Source organism: Pan paniscus, chromosome 17, assembly GCF_029289425.2.
Source record: "Pan paniscus chromosome 17, NHGRI_mPanPan1-v2.0_pri, whole genome shotgun sequence".
In the NCBI taxonomy this organism is placed as follows: domain Eukaryota; kingdom Metazoa; phylum Chordata; class Mammalia; order Primates; family Hominidae; genus Pan; species Pan paniscus.
In genome coordinates, this window is record NC_073266.2 from 61,236,244 (window position 1) to 61,252,713 (window position 16,470).

The 16,470-nt window shown below is 36.7% G+C and overlaps 1 long non-coding RNA gene and 1 other non-coding gene across 2 annotated transcripts in view; both read right to left on the minus strand.

Annotated features, from left to right (window-relative positions):
* The window catches only part of LOC134729250 (uncharacterized), a 213,638-nt gene that overhangs the window by 110,193 nt on the left and 86,975 nt on the right, over positions 1–16,470 (minus strand). The window lies entirely within an intron of this gene.
* Positions 3,291–3,393, minus strand: LOC112437861 (U6 spliceosomal RNA). Its single transcript, XR_003026363.1, has one exon. It is a non-coding gene; the product is annotated as a U6 spliceosomal RNA (small nuclear RNA).

The window sequence follows — 16,470 nt, forward strand, 5'->3', positions numbered from 1 at the left end:
GGACTGATGTTTATGGCCAACTTTTGGTTTCAGCCTCTAAAGGGAAAAGGTAAATGAATCTTTGAAGTTTCCTTCTAAAATTCTCAGACCGGCTTAATCAGGAAAAGCAGGGAAACAAGTTCCACGGCCCAAAGTTTTGCTCGAGAACAAAGTGTTCTTGCTAAAACGTCTTTCGGTGTCATGATTAAGAACATGACCTCTGTGGTGAGACTGACATGAATTCAAATTGTGACTCCTGGATCTGTGTGATGTCTGTACATCCCAGTTTCTCCAGCCGATGTGTGACCAACAGTACCTATATTTTAACTGGGAGTTGTAAAGAAGAAAATGAGATGGCAGTTGCCAAGAGGCTTACTCAGCCACTGACCAACATGATGTAATTCGCAAACTAATTCATAATGCAGGGTCATAATAATGAGCTGCTGAATGATATGTTAGCAAAAAGAAGACGAACCTCCCTAAGGAGTTAGAAAAGAAATCAGAGAAAAGCTGGAATGTGTTTGTGTGTTTGCATGTGTGTATGAATAAATGATGTTTGAACAATTACAAAAGAAAAGGAGGACCCTAGGGATTGACAGGCAGGATGGTAAATGATAGATGAAGTTTCCAGAAACGGAAGTAGGAGATCAGTGGGTACAAACCAAATTTGAGAGAGTGGGCAGCATGCTGGGAATCCCAGTTAAGGCATCTTTCTATGACCTTATGAAAGAAAAAATTCTGTTTTAAATTGAAAAACTATACTTTGTTTTATTAACTATTATTATTATTATTATTACTGTTTAATTAATTTCCAGGTTCTTTATCAAGAAGATACTTTTTGTTTTTTCCACTTTATGAAGGTAAATCAGAATAAATACCTGCCTCCAACCAATGAAATGTTAATTCCTGTACTTAGCAGATAAATCACTTTAATGTTGGCCTAAACTCTTCACCCTAGCATCCCCAGACCCCCTCACTGGAGAACACGAATTAATGAGCTACATAAAACCCTGCAACATTGTATTCTCAGTGTGGGCTTATGAGACAAATACCCAAGTAAAAGGTGAAAACAAGAAAATATTTAGCAGGAAGTTTAATTCTGTCTGAGGGATTAAAAATCGCTGTGTTAAGGCTCAACTGTTCTGTAGAGCCACACACCTGGGGACCCTGAGACCTGAGAGCTAAGGTAAGTAAAGCCCTTTGGTTGGTGGTGAAAAGAATGAACAAGCAAGATTCTACTAGTTCTCAAGAGCTGTTATGAAATCCAAAAAAATGGTTCTTGGAATTTCAGGCTGTTGGCCCTCTGTTCTCTACTGAAAGATTTCCCGTTGCAGCTAGGCAGTCCACTTTCTTCCTGCATGTTTTGGTACCAAGAAATGGTCTCTAATTTGTGCACACTGTTGGCCATAAATAGCTGATGGTTTGTACACACCATTTCAATTTCATTATAATGCTTTTCAAATTTTCATTCTTTGAAATTTTTAAGTTTTCATTCTTAAGTGAGCCATCAAAGCCTTATAATGCAGAAGAGTGAGGGGAAAAGATTTGGTGTTTTAATTTTAGACAGCAGTTGTCAGTTTGGAGAGAAAACATTTGAGGAGGTAGGTGAGAGAGACAGGGAAAGAGAGCCAGGGAATGTGTTGGGCCACTTAAGCCAGGCCAACCACAAATACATTCACCATGGAGAAGTAAATCTGACCCTCAATTCCATCTATCTACATGACAACTGTTCTCCTTCAAATGGTGGTTTACGTTCATATAATAAAAACATCTAAGAAATGGGGCTGAATGTGTCTTACTTCAATGTTTATGAGAGTGTTCTGGAAGGAATTTTTTCTCCAATATATAAGAATTCAGCATGCCTAGCAGAGAGGATTTGGTAAGGGACAGAGAGAAGCATTTTTTGTCATTATGTTAATGTACCATCCCAGCTTCACTATTGATGCCAACAGCCCTCAGGATGGGAGGTTTTCTCTCACTCCCAGGTCAATTCCTCTGCGTGTGTTGCACAGAGAGTCCCCTTCAACAGGGAGCCTTGACTCGTGAACATAGACCTATATACGGGGCCATTCCCACACACATAAGAAACAGTAATCTCAGGACTGTTTCCTATTTTTTATATTTCAAATCCAGGCTGTGGGTTTTTCAGTTGGAGCTATTTGATTTCATTCAGGGACAGCAGTGTAAGGGAAGCTGGAAAACTGTTCCACCAGGCTTCAAGCATATGCCTGGATTTGTTTACCATAAACAAAGTCTTCTCAGTGACTGTTACTGTCACCATAGCAACAAGATTGAGGTTACATCTATCAACAAAGCACCACATAAGGCGAAGGCGAGCAGTTAATAAAGAAGAGCAATGATAATTACACAGCAGCCGGCCGCCAGCTCAAACACGGAGGCCTTTTTTTTCCCCCCAAATTCTAGTTCCATTTTCAATGTAGAAATGGAAAGTATAACTCAAAAGGCATTGGATGCCCATTTCTGGAGTTGTCTGGGAGATGAAAAAATAAACAGCTGGAACTTCTTCACAGATCTTAGCTCCATGGCATAACCCTATTAGTAGGTTTACTTACCTCAGTAGGGTAAAACTGCCTCATTAATGATTAAGAAAAAGAAATCAGAAATGTCTGTGGAAAAATCAATTTCTGATTTAAAATACAAATATTAAAACAAAAACCCAGAGATCAAGAATGGGCTTACAGAGGAAAGTGAAATTAAATGGACATAATTTCCTGTGCTCTTCATTGAGATGAGTAGGTTTAGGTGAACAGGCCTCCACCTATGCACATTTTGGGCAAGATTTCATTGGCTATTTGGGGTCTTTTGTGGTTCTGTGCAAATTTTAGGATTAAAATTTTTATTTTACTCTACATTCAAAGGGTACATGTGCAGGATTCTTCCATGGATATATTGCCTGATGCTGAGGTTTGGGCTTCTAATGATCCTAACATCCAAGCAGTGAACATAGTATCTGATAGGTGGTTTTCCTATCTTTCCCCCTTCTCTCCCTCTCCACTGTTAGAATCCTTAGTGTTTATTGCTCCCATCTTTGTGTCTGTGTGTACCCAATGTCTAGCTCCCTTTATAGTAAAAACATGCAGTTTTTGGTTTGCTGTTTCTGTGTTAATTCACTTAAGATAATGGCCTGCAGCTGTATTCATGTTCCTGCAAAGGATATGATTGTGTTCTTTTTTATAGCTGCATAGAATTCCATGGTGTATATTTACCACATTTTTAAAAATCCAATCCACTGTTGATGGAAACCTGGGTAGATTTTATGTCTTTGCTATTGTGAATAGTATTACTATAAAAAAAGTGTGCAATGCTTTATGAATTTGCGTATCATCCTTGCACAGGAGCCATGCTAATCTTTTCTATGTTGTTCCAATTTCAGTAGATGTGGTGCCCAAGCAAGCAAAATTTTAGAATTTTTTCCCTATATCTATGAAGAATGACATTAGAATTTTAATAAGGATTGCACTGAATCTCTGGATCCCTTTGGGTAGTATGGACATTTAAATATTAATTCAATCCATGAAAACAAGATGTCTTTCCATTTATTAATATTTGTGTAATCTTTAATTTATTTCCTCAGTGTTTATTGTTTCTGGTATAAGGCTTTTTCTCTTCCTTGGTCACGTTTACTCCCAGTAGCTTATTGGTTTATTTATGTTTGATGCAATTATAAATTGAATAGTTCCCTTAATTTTTTTCACATAGTTCAATTTTGTGGCTAAATCATCCTTTCAGCTTAATATAATCCATTGTTGCTAACAAAGTAATTGTTTATACTCCAAAATATCTAGGGTATCTTCAGAGACCCTCTGCAAGCTGCTATGCACTCATCTATACTCAAATGTCTGGGAAATCTTGGTCAACCTTATTCCCCAACCCTAATGATCATATTGTAAAAATACATAGGCCAATAACCTATATAAAACATAAAGGCCAGGGACCTAACTGGACAAAAGATGGTTTTTAGAGTTGCCTTGAGAACCTCTTACCTCACCTATCTTCCAGTGGTGCCTCTTCCCAGCTGCAGTCTTATCTGAACACTCTTGCTTACCAAAGATTAAGCCTTGAATATGCCTTTTAGATACACAATAGCCATACTTCCCAGCTTCCCAGAACACTTCTCCAGACAAGGCGTAGAACATGCCATGAACAGATAAACATGACAGTCATGAAAGAGATTGAAAGTAATTCTGGGTCTGAGATAAGGAGCACTTCGGAAAATTTTAACATTCTGATTCCTAATCATATATATATATATATATATATATATATAGAGAGAGAGAGAGAGAGAGAGACAGCCATCTTAGTTATTCCCAAGACTGCCTTTGATGTGGGGAACTCATCCCACTCACAGCCTTGGTTCTGTTACTTTCCCATTTCTCCAGCTGGCATGACTTCACTGTGTCTCCGGGGTGCTGTACCTACTGTAGCTCTTCTGAAAAAATGTAGGCGGATTTGTTTTATTCTTCTCCCCAAAATTCCCACATTAATCATCAGCCAAATTTGATTAAAAAAATTATTTTTCTTTTTCTTTTTGTTTTTAAGCAAAAGCATTTAAAATAAAACTTGCTAAGATGCTATGGAAAAATAAATAATAAAGGAAAACATCAAACCAAATTGCAGTTTTCTGATTCTGTGATGACAAGTGACCTAAATAGTGAGGTATTCAGACTCCTGGTTCATATTTGACTCCTGATGAGTTGAGTCCTGGTACAGTCTATCTAGAAAAATCGTTCTGTAGAAATATTTTTTGGTATGTGAGACTATTTCTTTACTCCTTGCCCTAAACAAGCTCTGGGGATTGACCACCTGTTACATAAGTTCTTGCTGCAATGGGCATTTAGGGGCTTCTCTAATTCTCAGCCTCTGGGGGCAGAAATACTTTAGCTGTCCCAACATCTCCCACCACTTCCAGTTTCAGGTCTGCACCCACTGACATCATCGTATATTACTTTTATGTGGAAATCTCTAGTTCGTGCCCTTAGAAATTCTAATATAGGCCTTTACCATTCATTTATCTAAGCTAGAGTCCTGTTATATATCATGTTCCCTTTCATATGGCTCAGGTCACTAACATTCTTAAAATATACTAAGGTTACTTTTCAGCTAGGAGTAGCTACTGCCCTTGGAAAATTCCTTCAGAATTGTAGGTTAAAAGCATTATTAATATTTTTCCCTTTTTGTGGCTTCTCTTGTCCATCATTAAATCTTCTCTGATGAATATATGTATAAATATTCTTTATTCTGATAAAGTTAATTTTATGAGTTTTTCCTCTGTGATTATTTTAGTGCCCTGTATTCTCCCATATTATCTTCAAGAAATTTCATTATTTTTCTTTTTCATTTTAGATTGACAATAAATCTGTATTTGATATTTGTGAATGTATGAGTAGGGGTCAATTTTATTATTTTTTCATAGGAATAGTTGATGTCCAATCATATTCATTAAAAGACTATTCATTTTATACTTTGCTGCAGTGTCATGACTGTCATCATAGGTCCATATTATCATTGACCTGTTTCTAGACTCCATTTATTTGGCCTTTTGTTATTCTTAGCTTAACTGTATGATGATCTAATTTCTGTAGATTTATAAGTATTGATATCTAATATAAAATGCATTCACTCAATTTTTCCTTTTTAAAGGCTTTTTCAACTCTTCTTGGCTCTTTCCATTATCACATACATTTTAGAATCAGTTCATTAAGTTATAAGATACACACACACACACACACAACCCCCATAAGAAAAAGCAAACTTTCACAATATTGATTGATATTGAATCAAATTCATGGATTGGTTCAGAGATAATTCACATTTTTCATCCTTTTACTATGATTGTCTCCTATTTATTAAAGTTTTTGCTTGTGTCAATAATATTTTTATAGTTTTCTGTTTAGAAGTCTTGTATATATTCTGTTAAATTTATTTCTAAGCATTTGATTTTTTCTGATTATAAATGACGTTTTGAAGATCATGCTTTCTTATTTTTCATTGCTTGAATATGAAAATACAATTTTTTAAAAAAATATTGACTTTGTAACTACCAATCTTGCTATACTAATGTGTCAGTTCTGATAACTTATCTGTAGATTCTGGTGAATTTTCTTGTGGATTATATCTTCTACAAATAATGACTTTTTTTTGAGAAAAAGGCTCACCATGTCATCCAGGCTGGAGTGCTGTGGCATGATCTCGGCTCACTGCAGCCTCGATCTTTTGGACTCAAGCAATCCTCCCAGCTTAGCCCCTCAAGTAGCTAGGACTTTGGTGTGCATCGCTATGCCTGGCTTACTTTTTTTTTCTTTTTGTTGAAATGTGGTATCCCTATGTTGCCCAGGCATGTCTCAAACTCTTTGACTTTTATTTAGGTTTTTTCATCCTGACAAAGTTATTTATCGTTTTTTTTTGTTTGTTTGTTTTTTAACTAAGATTTCCAGAACAATAGTGAGTGAAAGCATTTGTACTGGGAATTCTTGTCACTCAACATTTTATTATTACACATGATGTTTGTTGTAAGTGATTTTTCTACTTATATTTTATCAGATTAATGTAATGTTCTTCTGAATTTAGGATGCTAGCAGCATTTTTTTTATCATTACTGTGAGATGAAATTATTTAAAAAAGACTTTAGGGGCGTTCCAAGATGACTGAATAGGAACAGCTCCAGTCTGCAGCTCTCAGCGTGATTGATGCAGGAGATGGGTGATTTCTGACTTTCCAACTGAGGTACCTTGTTCATCTCACTGGGACTGACTGGACAGTGGGTGCAGCCCACAGAGGGTGAGCTGAAGCAGGGTGGGGCGTCGCCTCACCCAGGAAGCACAAGGGGTCAGGGGATTCCCTTTCCTAGCCAAGGGAAGCTGTGACAGACTACTTGGAAAAATGGGACAATCCCACCAAAATACTGTGCTTTTCCCAAGGTCTTAGCAACTGGCAGACAAGGTGATTCTCTCTTGTGCCTGGTTCAGCAGGTCCCACGCCCATGGAGCCTTGCTCACTGCTAGCACAGCAGACTGAGATTGATCTGCAAGGCTACAAGGTGGCATCCTGGCTTGGGGAGGGGCGTCCACCATTGCTGAGGCTTGAGTAGGTAAACAAACCAGTCAGGAAGCTCGAACTGGGCAGAGCCCACCACAACTCAACAAGGCCTACTCCCTCTAGACTCCACCTCTGTGGGCAGGACATAGCTGAACAAAAGGCAGCAAACAACTTCTGCAGACTTAAACGTCCCTGTCTGACAGCTCTGAAGAGAGCAGTCATTCTCCCAGCATGGCGTTTGAGTGGTGAGAACGGACAGACTGCCTCCTTAAGTGGGTCCCTGACACCCTTGTAGCCTAACTGGGAGACACCTCCCAGTAGGGGCTGACAGACACTTCATATAGGTGGCTGCCCCACTGGAATGAACTTCCAGAGGAAGGATTAGGCAGCAATATTTGCTGTTACGCAGCCTCTGCTGGTGATACCCAGGCAAACAGGGTCTGGAGTGGAACTTCAGCAAACTCCAACAGACCTGCAGCTGAGGGACCTGATTGTTAGAAGGAAAACTAACAGAAAGTGATGGCATCCACATCAACAAAAAGGTCATCTACACCAAAACCCCATCTGTAGGTCACCAATATCAAAGACCAAAGGTAGATAAAACCACAAAGATGGGGAGAAACGAGAGCAGAAAAGCTGAAAATTCTAAAAATCAGAGTGCTTCTTCTCCTCCAAAGGATCACAGCTCCTCGCCAGCAACGGAACAAAGCTGGATGGAGAATGAATTTGACAAGTTGACAGAAGTAGGCTTCAGAAAGTCAGTAATAACAAACTTCTCCAAGCTAAAGGAGGATGTTTGAACCCATGGCAAGGAAGCTAAAAACCTTGAAAAAAGAATAGACGAACGGCTAACTAGAATAAACAGTGTAGAGAAGACCTTAAATGACCTGATGGAGCTGAAAACCATGGCACAAGAACTTCGTGATGCATACACAAGTTTTAGTAGCCGATTCAATCAAGTGGAAGAAAGGATATCCGTGATTGGAGATCAAATTAATGAAATACAGCGACATGAGAAGTTTAGAGAAAAAAAGAGTAAAAAGAAATGAACAAAGCCTCCAAGAAATATGGGAATACATGAAAAGACCAAATCTATGTTTGATTGGTGTACCTGAAAGTGATGGGGAGAATGGAACCAAGTTAGAAAACACTCTTCGGGATATTATCCAGGAGAACTTCCCCAACCTAGCAAGGCAGGCAAGCATTCAAATTCAGGAAATACAGAGAACACCACAAAGATACCCCTCGAGAAGAGCAACCCCAAGACATAATTATCAGATTCACCAAGGCTGAAATGAAGGAAAAAGTGTTAACGGCAGCCAGAGAGAAAGATCGAGTTACCCACAAAGGGATTCCCGTTAGACTAACAGCAGATCTCTCAGCAGAAACCCTACAAGCCAGAAGAGGGTGGGGGCCAATATTCAACATTCTTAAATAAAAGATTTTTCAAACCTGAATTTATGAAGAAACTAAGTTTATGAAGAAACTAAGCTTCATAAGTGAAGGAGAAATAAAATCCTTTACAGACAAGCAATTGATGAGAGATTTTGTCACCACAGACCTGCCTTACAAGAGCTCCTGAGGGAAGCACTAAACATGGAAAGAAACGACCAGTACCAGTCACTGCAAAAACATGCCAAATTGTAAAGACCATCGATGCTATGAAGAAACTGCATCATTTAACGGGCAAAATAGCAAAAATAATAACGATAGGATCAAATTCAGACATAACAATATTAACCTAAAATGTAAATGGGCTAAGTGCCCCAATTAAAGGACACAGAGTGGCAAATTGGATAAAGAGTCAGGACCCATCAGTGTGCTGTATTCAGGACACCCATCTCACGTGCAAAGACGCACATAGGTCCAAAATAAAGGGATGGAGGAAGATCTGCAAAGCAAATGGAAAGCAAAAAAAAAAAAAGCAGGGGTTGCAATCCTAGTCTCTGATAAAACAGACTTTAAACAAACAAAGATCAAGAGACAAAAAAGGCGATTACATAATGGTAAAGGGATCAATTCAACAAGAAGAACTACCTATCCTAAATATATATGCACCAAATAAAGGAGCACCCAGATTCATAAAGCAAGTTCTTAGGTCCTACAAAGAGACTTAGACTCCTACACAATAATAATGGGAGACTTCAACACCCCACTGTCAATATTAGACAGATCAATGAGACAGAAGGTTAACAAGGATAGCCAGGACCTGAACTGAGCTCTGCAACAAGCAGATCTAATAGACATCTACAGAACTCTTCATCCCAAATCAACAGAATATACATTCTTCTCAGCACCACGTCGCACTTATTGCAAAATTGACCACATAGAAGTAAAGCACTCCTCAGCAAATGTAAAAGAACAGAAATCACAACAAACTGTCTCTCAGACCACAGTGCAATCAAATTAGAATTCAGGATTAAGAAACTCACTCAAAACTGCACAACTACATGGAAACTCAACAACTGCTCCTGAATGACTACTGGATAAATAACAAAATGAAGGCAGAAATAAAGATGTTCTTTGAAACCAATAAGAACAAAGACACAATGTACCAGAATCTCTGGGACACATTTAAAGCAGTGTGTAGAGGGAAATTTATAGCACTAAATGCCCACAAGAGAAAGCAGGAAAGATCTAAAATCGACACTCTAACATCACTATTAAAAGAACTAGAGAAGCAAGAGCAAACAATTTCAAAAGCTAGCAGAAGGCAAGAAATAACTAAGAACAGAACAGAACTAAAAGAGATAGAGACACAAAAAAACCCTTCAAAAAATCAATGAATCCAGGAGCTGGTTTTTTGAAAAGATCAACAAGATTGATAGACCACTAGCAAGACTAATAAGAGAAGAGAGAAGAATCAAATAGATGCAATAAAAAACAAAAAAGGGGATATCACCACTGATCCCACAGAAATACAAACTACCATCAGAGAATACTATAAACACCTCTATGCAAATAAACTAGAAAATCTAGAAGAAATGGATACATTGCTGGACACATACACTCTCCCAAGACTAAACCGGGAAGAAATTGAATTTCTGAATAGACTAATAACAGGCTCTGAAATTGAGGCAATAATTAATAGCCTACCAACCAAAAAAAAATGCAAGACCAGAAGGATTCACAGCCTAATTCTACCAGAGGTACAAAGAGGAGCTGGTACCATTCCTTCTGAACCTATTCCAATCAATAGAAAAAGAGGGAATCCTCCCTAACTCATTTTATGATGCCAACATCATCCTGATACCAAAGCCTGGCAGATACACAACCAAAAAAATAGAATTTTAGACCAACATCCCTAATGAACATCGATGCAAAAATCCTCAATAAAATACTGGCAAACTGAATCCAGCAGCACATCAAAAAGCTTATCCACCATAATCAAGTCGGCTTCATCCCTGGGATGCAAGGCTGGTTCAACATATGCAAATCAATAAACGTAATCCATTTCATAAACAGAACCAACAACAAAAACCACATGATTATCTCAATAGATGCAGAAAAGGCCTTTGACAATATTCAACAGCCTCCATGCCAAAAACTCTCAATGAACTAGGTATTGATGGAACATATCTCAAAATAATAAAACTATTTATGACAAACCCACAGCCAATATCATACTAAATGGGCAAAAACTGGAAGCATTCCCTTTGAAAACCAGCACAAGACAAGGATGCCCTCTCTCACAGCTCCTATTCAGTGTAGTGTTGGAAGTTCTGGCCAGGGCAATCAGGCAAGAGAAGAAATAAAGGGTATTCAATTAGGAAATGAGGAAGTCAAATTGTCCCTGTTTGCAAATGACATGATTGTATATTTAGAAAACCCCATCATCTCAGCCCAAAATCTCCTTAAACTGATAAGCAACTTCAGCAAAGTCTCAGGATACAAAATCAATGTGAAAAATCACAAGCATTCCTATACACCATTCACAGACAGAGAGCTAAATCATGAGTGAATTCCCATTCACAATTGCTACGAAGAGAATAAAATACCTAGGAATCCAACTTACAAGGAATGTGAAGAAACTCTCCAAGGAGAACTACAAACCACTGGTCAATGAAATAAAAGAGGACACAAACAAATGGAAGAATATTCCATGCTCATGGATAGGAAGAATCAATATCATGAAAATGGCCATACTTCCCAAAGTAACTTATAGATTCAATGTCATCCCCATCGAGCTACCAAGGACTTTCTTCACAGAATTGGAAAAAAACTACATTAAAGTTCATATGGAATCCAAAAAAGAGCCTGGATTGCCAAGATAATTCTAAGCAAAAAGAACAAAGCTGGTGGCATCACACTACCTGACTTCAAACTATACTACAAGGCTACAGCAACCAAAACAGCATGGTACTGTTACCAAAACAGATATATAGACCAATGGAACAGAACAGAGGCCTCACAAATAACTCTACACATCTACAACCATCTGATCTTTGACAAATCTCACAAAAACAAGAAGTAAGGAAAGGATTCCCTATTTGATAAATGGTGATGGGAAAACTGGCTAGCCATATGTAGAAAGCTCAACCTGGATCCTGTCCTTACCCCTTATACAAAAATTAATTCAAGATGGATTAAAGACTTACATGTTAGACCTAAAACCATAAAAACCCTGGAAGAAAACCTAGGCAATACCATTCAGGACATAGGCATGGGCAAGGACTTCATGAATAAAACACCTAAAACAATGGCAACAAAAGCCAAAATAGACAAATGGGTTCTAATTAAACTAAAGAGCTTCTGCATTGCAAAAGAAACTACCATCAGAGTGAACAGGCAACCTACAGAATGGGAGAAAATTTTAGCAACCTACCCATCTGACAAAGGGCTCATATCCAGAATCTACAAAGAACTCAAATTTACAAGAAAAAAAAACCTCATCAAACTTGGTGGGATGTAAATTGGTGGGATGTAAATTGGTGGGATGTAAGTTGGTGGGATGTAAATTGGTGGGATGTTGGTGGGAATGTAAATTGGAAGACAGTGTGGTGATTCCTCAAGGATCTAGAACTAGAATTACCATTTGAACCAGCAATCCCATTACTGGGTATATACCCAAAGGATTATAAATCATGCTACTATAAAGACACATACACACGTATGTTTATTGCAGCACTATTCACAATAGCAAAGACTTGGAACCAATCCAAATGTCCATCAATGATAGGCTGGATTAAGAAAATGTGGCACATATACACCATGGAATACTATGCAGTCATAAGAAAGGATGAGTTCGTATCCTTTGCAGGGACATGGATGAAGCTGGGAACCATCATTCTCAGCAAACTGACACAAGGATGGAAAACCAAACACCGCATGTTCTCACTTATAGGTGGGAATTGAACAATGAGATCACTTGGACACAGTAAGGGGAACATCACACACCAGGGCCTGTCGTGGAGTGGGGAGCTGGGGGAGGGATAGCATTAGGAGAAATACCTAATGTAAATGATGAGTTGATGGGTGCAGCAAACCAACATGGCACATGTATACCTACGTATCAAATCTGCAAGTTGTGCTCATGTACCCTAGAACTTAAAGTATAATAATAATAAAAAGGTTAGGCTGGGTGCAGTGGCTCACACCTGTAATTCCAGCACTTCGGGAGGCTGAGGTGGGTGGATCACTTGGGGTCTGGAGTTCGAGACCAGCCTGACCAACATGGTGAAACCCTGTCTCTACTAAAAATACAAAAATTAGCCAGGTGTGATGTGGTGGCAGGCGCCTGTATTCTCAGCTAAATGGGAGGCTGAGGCAGGAGAATTGCTTGTGCCAGGAAAGCGAAGGTTGCAGTGAGCTGAGGTCGCACCACTGCACTCCAGCCTGGGTGACAGAGGGAGACTGTCTCACAAACAAAAAAGGTTAAAAAAAAAAGAAAATAGTATGTTTGAGATGATCAACATATAAAAATTGAAGCGCCTAATAATAATTAAAATGAGAGCTACTAATTTTAAAAACTAAGAATAAAAAAAGATACTTTAAGATGATCATATGATTTTCATCAATTTTTATATTAATACAGTCAATTACATTGATTAATATTTTGAAATAGTCAAATGTACAGACTAATTTTGAAATAGTCATGCTAGCTTATTATACACACAAACACACACACTTATTTTTCTGTAGATTTTTATTAATCTTTTCTATATTGGCTAAATTTTTTCTCTTTGCTGCTATGCTTATCATGTTTATATATAAAGGATATCTCATAAAGTAGTTTGAAATTGTTTCTTTTTTAAAATTTTCTGAAAGAATTTGTGGCATATTAGCATTGTTTCTTTCCTAAATGTTTAATAGAATTCACCAGTGGTACCTATAGAACTACTTTGATTTTCTATTCCTTTTGGGATTAGATTTGAAATTTATATTTTTCTATAAATTTAATTATTTCAAATTTAATCCTCAATATTTCGAATTATTTTGCGTAAGGTTTTCCATATTATCATCATATCATCTATTAACTGTTTATAAAATTTATGCTGAGGACCACTTTATTATTTCTAACTTTAATTTTTTTGGTCACGATTATTCTTGTATGAGGGTATGAATTTAAAGCGTCTTTCCAGTTTTAAACTTTGAAGATAATTTATCTAGTATGTATGTATTTTATTTTATTAATCTTTACCATTATTTTCATTTCCTTCTTCACACTTTATTAGGATTTTTTTTGTTCTATTTCTAATTTCTTTATGTTCAGCTGTTCTTTTAAAAAATACATTGCTTAATTCTACACATTTTTCTCTAAATATGAATTTGTTTTATTAATACGTTTTAATATAATTAACTGAAAAATTATTTTTCCTCCTATTTTTTGATCAATGATTTATTTTTGAAGCTCACTTTTTATTTTTTAAACAGTATATTCTGATTAATTTTTGTTACTTATTGCCAGCTGAATTGCATTGTGGTTAGAGTACCCACTCAGTATTATTTTAGTGCTTTGACATTTGCTGAGACTAATGTATGGCACAATGTAAGGTTAAATTATTTCAAATCTTTCTATGTATTTTTGACAATTGTGCATTTTGACGTTGTTGGTTAAATACCAGTTAGGTCAAGTTTTGCAATTATAGTACTTGAATTTTGTATTAATATATGCTTGCTCTTTACTCATTTATTGATATTTACAAAGGTATCAATTCATTTATTAATATTTATTGATGCTATTTATTAATTTATTGACATTTATATCAGACCATCTTACACTACTCATTATGTCCCTTTTTCTATCTTCTGTATATTTAATCTATTTCTTTCTCATAGTCTTCACAATGTATATTTTCTTTGGTCTTCTCTTTCAGTTTATTAATTCAAGTTTTAGCTATAAACTCAGATATAAACTCAGCCACTAAGTTCTAAATTATTGTTTTTACATTTTTTACTTTAGAATTTTCAATAGACTTTATGGAATGTCCAGTTTCCTGCCAGTATTTTCACTTTTGTCTCTTATTTACTTGCACGTATCATGCATAATTATTTTAAAGTATGAATCTGATAACTTCAATATTTAAAGTCCTTTTTTTTTCCTACTTTTTGTTATTTCTTTTGTAAGCATCTCTCCCCCAACTACCATGTTTTTTGTCTTTTAGTGGTCGTGGTTTATTTTGGATAGTGTACTTGACATTTCATTTGAAAAATTGTTTTAAGATATAATTTGAGGTCTAGAATGCTGTACTCTTACTCAAGATAGTGTATTTCTTTGCTTCTTCCAGGTACTTGGGTGTAGTAGCATTCCTGGATCACTTCAATCCTAATTTCAGAGAGTGAGATTATTCAACATTGAACTAAAATTCCCATGAAGTTTTGTCTAATTCTAGTGCACCCTTACTCCTATGATAAAATAAATCTGAATCAGACTTAAAACCTGCAGGTTCACCATTGTCATCTCATTTTGGAGAGACCTGGACTGAGACATCTGCACATCTAGGCCATTTATACTATTGAAAGCACATCCTAGCCTCTTAGTTTCTTAGCTTTCCTCTTTCACCTAAAGGAATAGTGTCCATAAATATTAGATTTATTTTCCTGGTTATCTTTCTTACCCTGAAATCTCACATGTTAATAGTTTGCTGACATATTAACTTGATGATACTCTCAATCATTTTCTTTCTTACATTTTGTGCAGTTTTCCTAGTTATACATTGTGTATGGACTAGTCTTAATTATTGAGTCCAGTATGCATGAAACAGCACCTGTACAAATTTATTTACCTACTTATTTTTTTTCTGTCTCCTCCATTAGATTATAAGGTCCATGAACAGAGAAACTGCCTCAATCCTTTTCATTACTCGAATACTAATATCTAGCTAGCATAACTCTTCTAATATAAAATGGTGTCCAATAAGTATTTTGGAATGAATAAGTCATAAATATATGACAATAGTTAAACATCAGAAAATCAGGATTGGCCTTATTTCAAATTGCTTTACTTTTAATTTAGCATTTTTGGTTTCAATAAATGTATTGATTAGTGTATTCAAACTTTAGTTGATATAAAATCAGAAATCCTCGGTTTATATTCCTGATTATCTATTTTGAAAACTCATTTACTTTTTCAAGTTGTCAGTTTCTTTATCAATATTAATACTCATTTCAGTAAAATCATTAATAAGATTTTACTGAAAATCAAAAGAAAATTTGGAAAAGCTCTTCACATGGTGACAGGAAGTGGTCATTAATTTATTTACCGATGAGTCTATGCTATGTGTAAAATATTGTGAAAGAACTAAGGTAAGTACCAGGATAGACAAGGTTTCTATCCTCTTGTAGCTTATATGTTACCAATAGAGACAAACAGTAAATAATTAATCACATGAGATATTACTTATTTAGATTTGTTTTGGCAGACATAAAGCAGATAAGCACAGTACCACAGGAATAAATAACAAATAAAGCTGACCAAATCTGGGGAGTCTACCAAAATTTTCTCAAAGCAGTGATTGTTGCCAATAGCATATATAGCAAACATTTGTTAGGGGCTCATTATATCCTAGACACTATACTACTGACCTGCTATTTTTTGATGTTGTGTGTTTTTTGTTGTTTTTTGTTTTGGTTTTGGTTTTGGTTTTGAGATGAAGTCTCTCTCTGTCACCAGGCTGGAGTGCAGTGGTGTGATCTCAGCTCACTGCAACCTCAGCCTCCCTGGTTCAAGCGATTCTCCTGCCTCAGCCTCCCAAGTAGCTGGGACTACAGGCACGCTCCACCATGCCCAGTTAATTTTTCTATTTTTAGTAGAGACAGGGTTTCACCATGTTGGCCAGGATGGTCTCGATCTCTTGACCTCGTGATCCGCCCACATTGGCCTCCCAAAGTGCTGGGATTATAGGCGTGATCCACCATGCCCGGCCTATTGACCTGTTAATAATTCATTTCAGTTAATCTTCACAATGACCCAATCAACAAATAACAGAAGCCAAT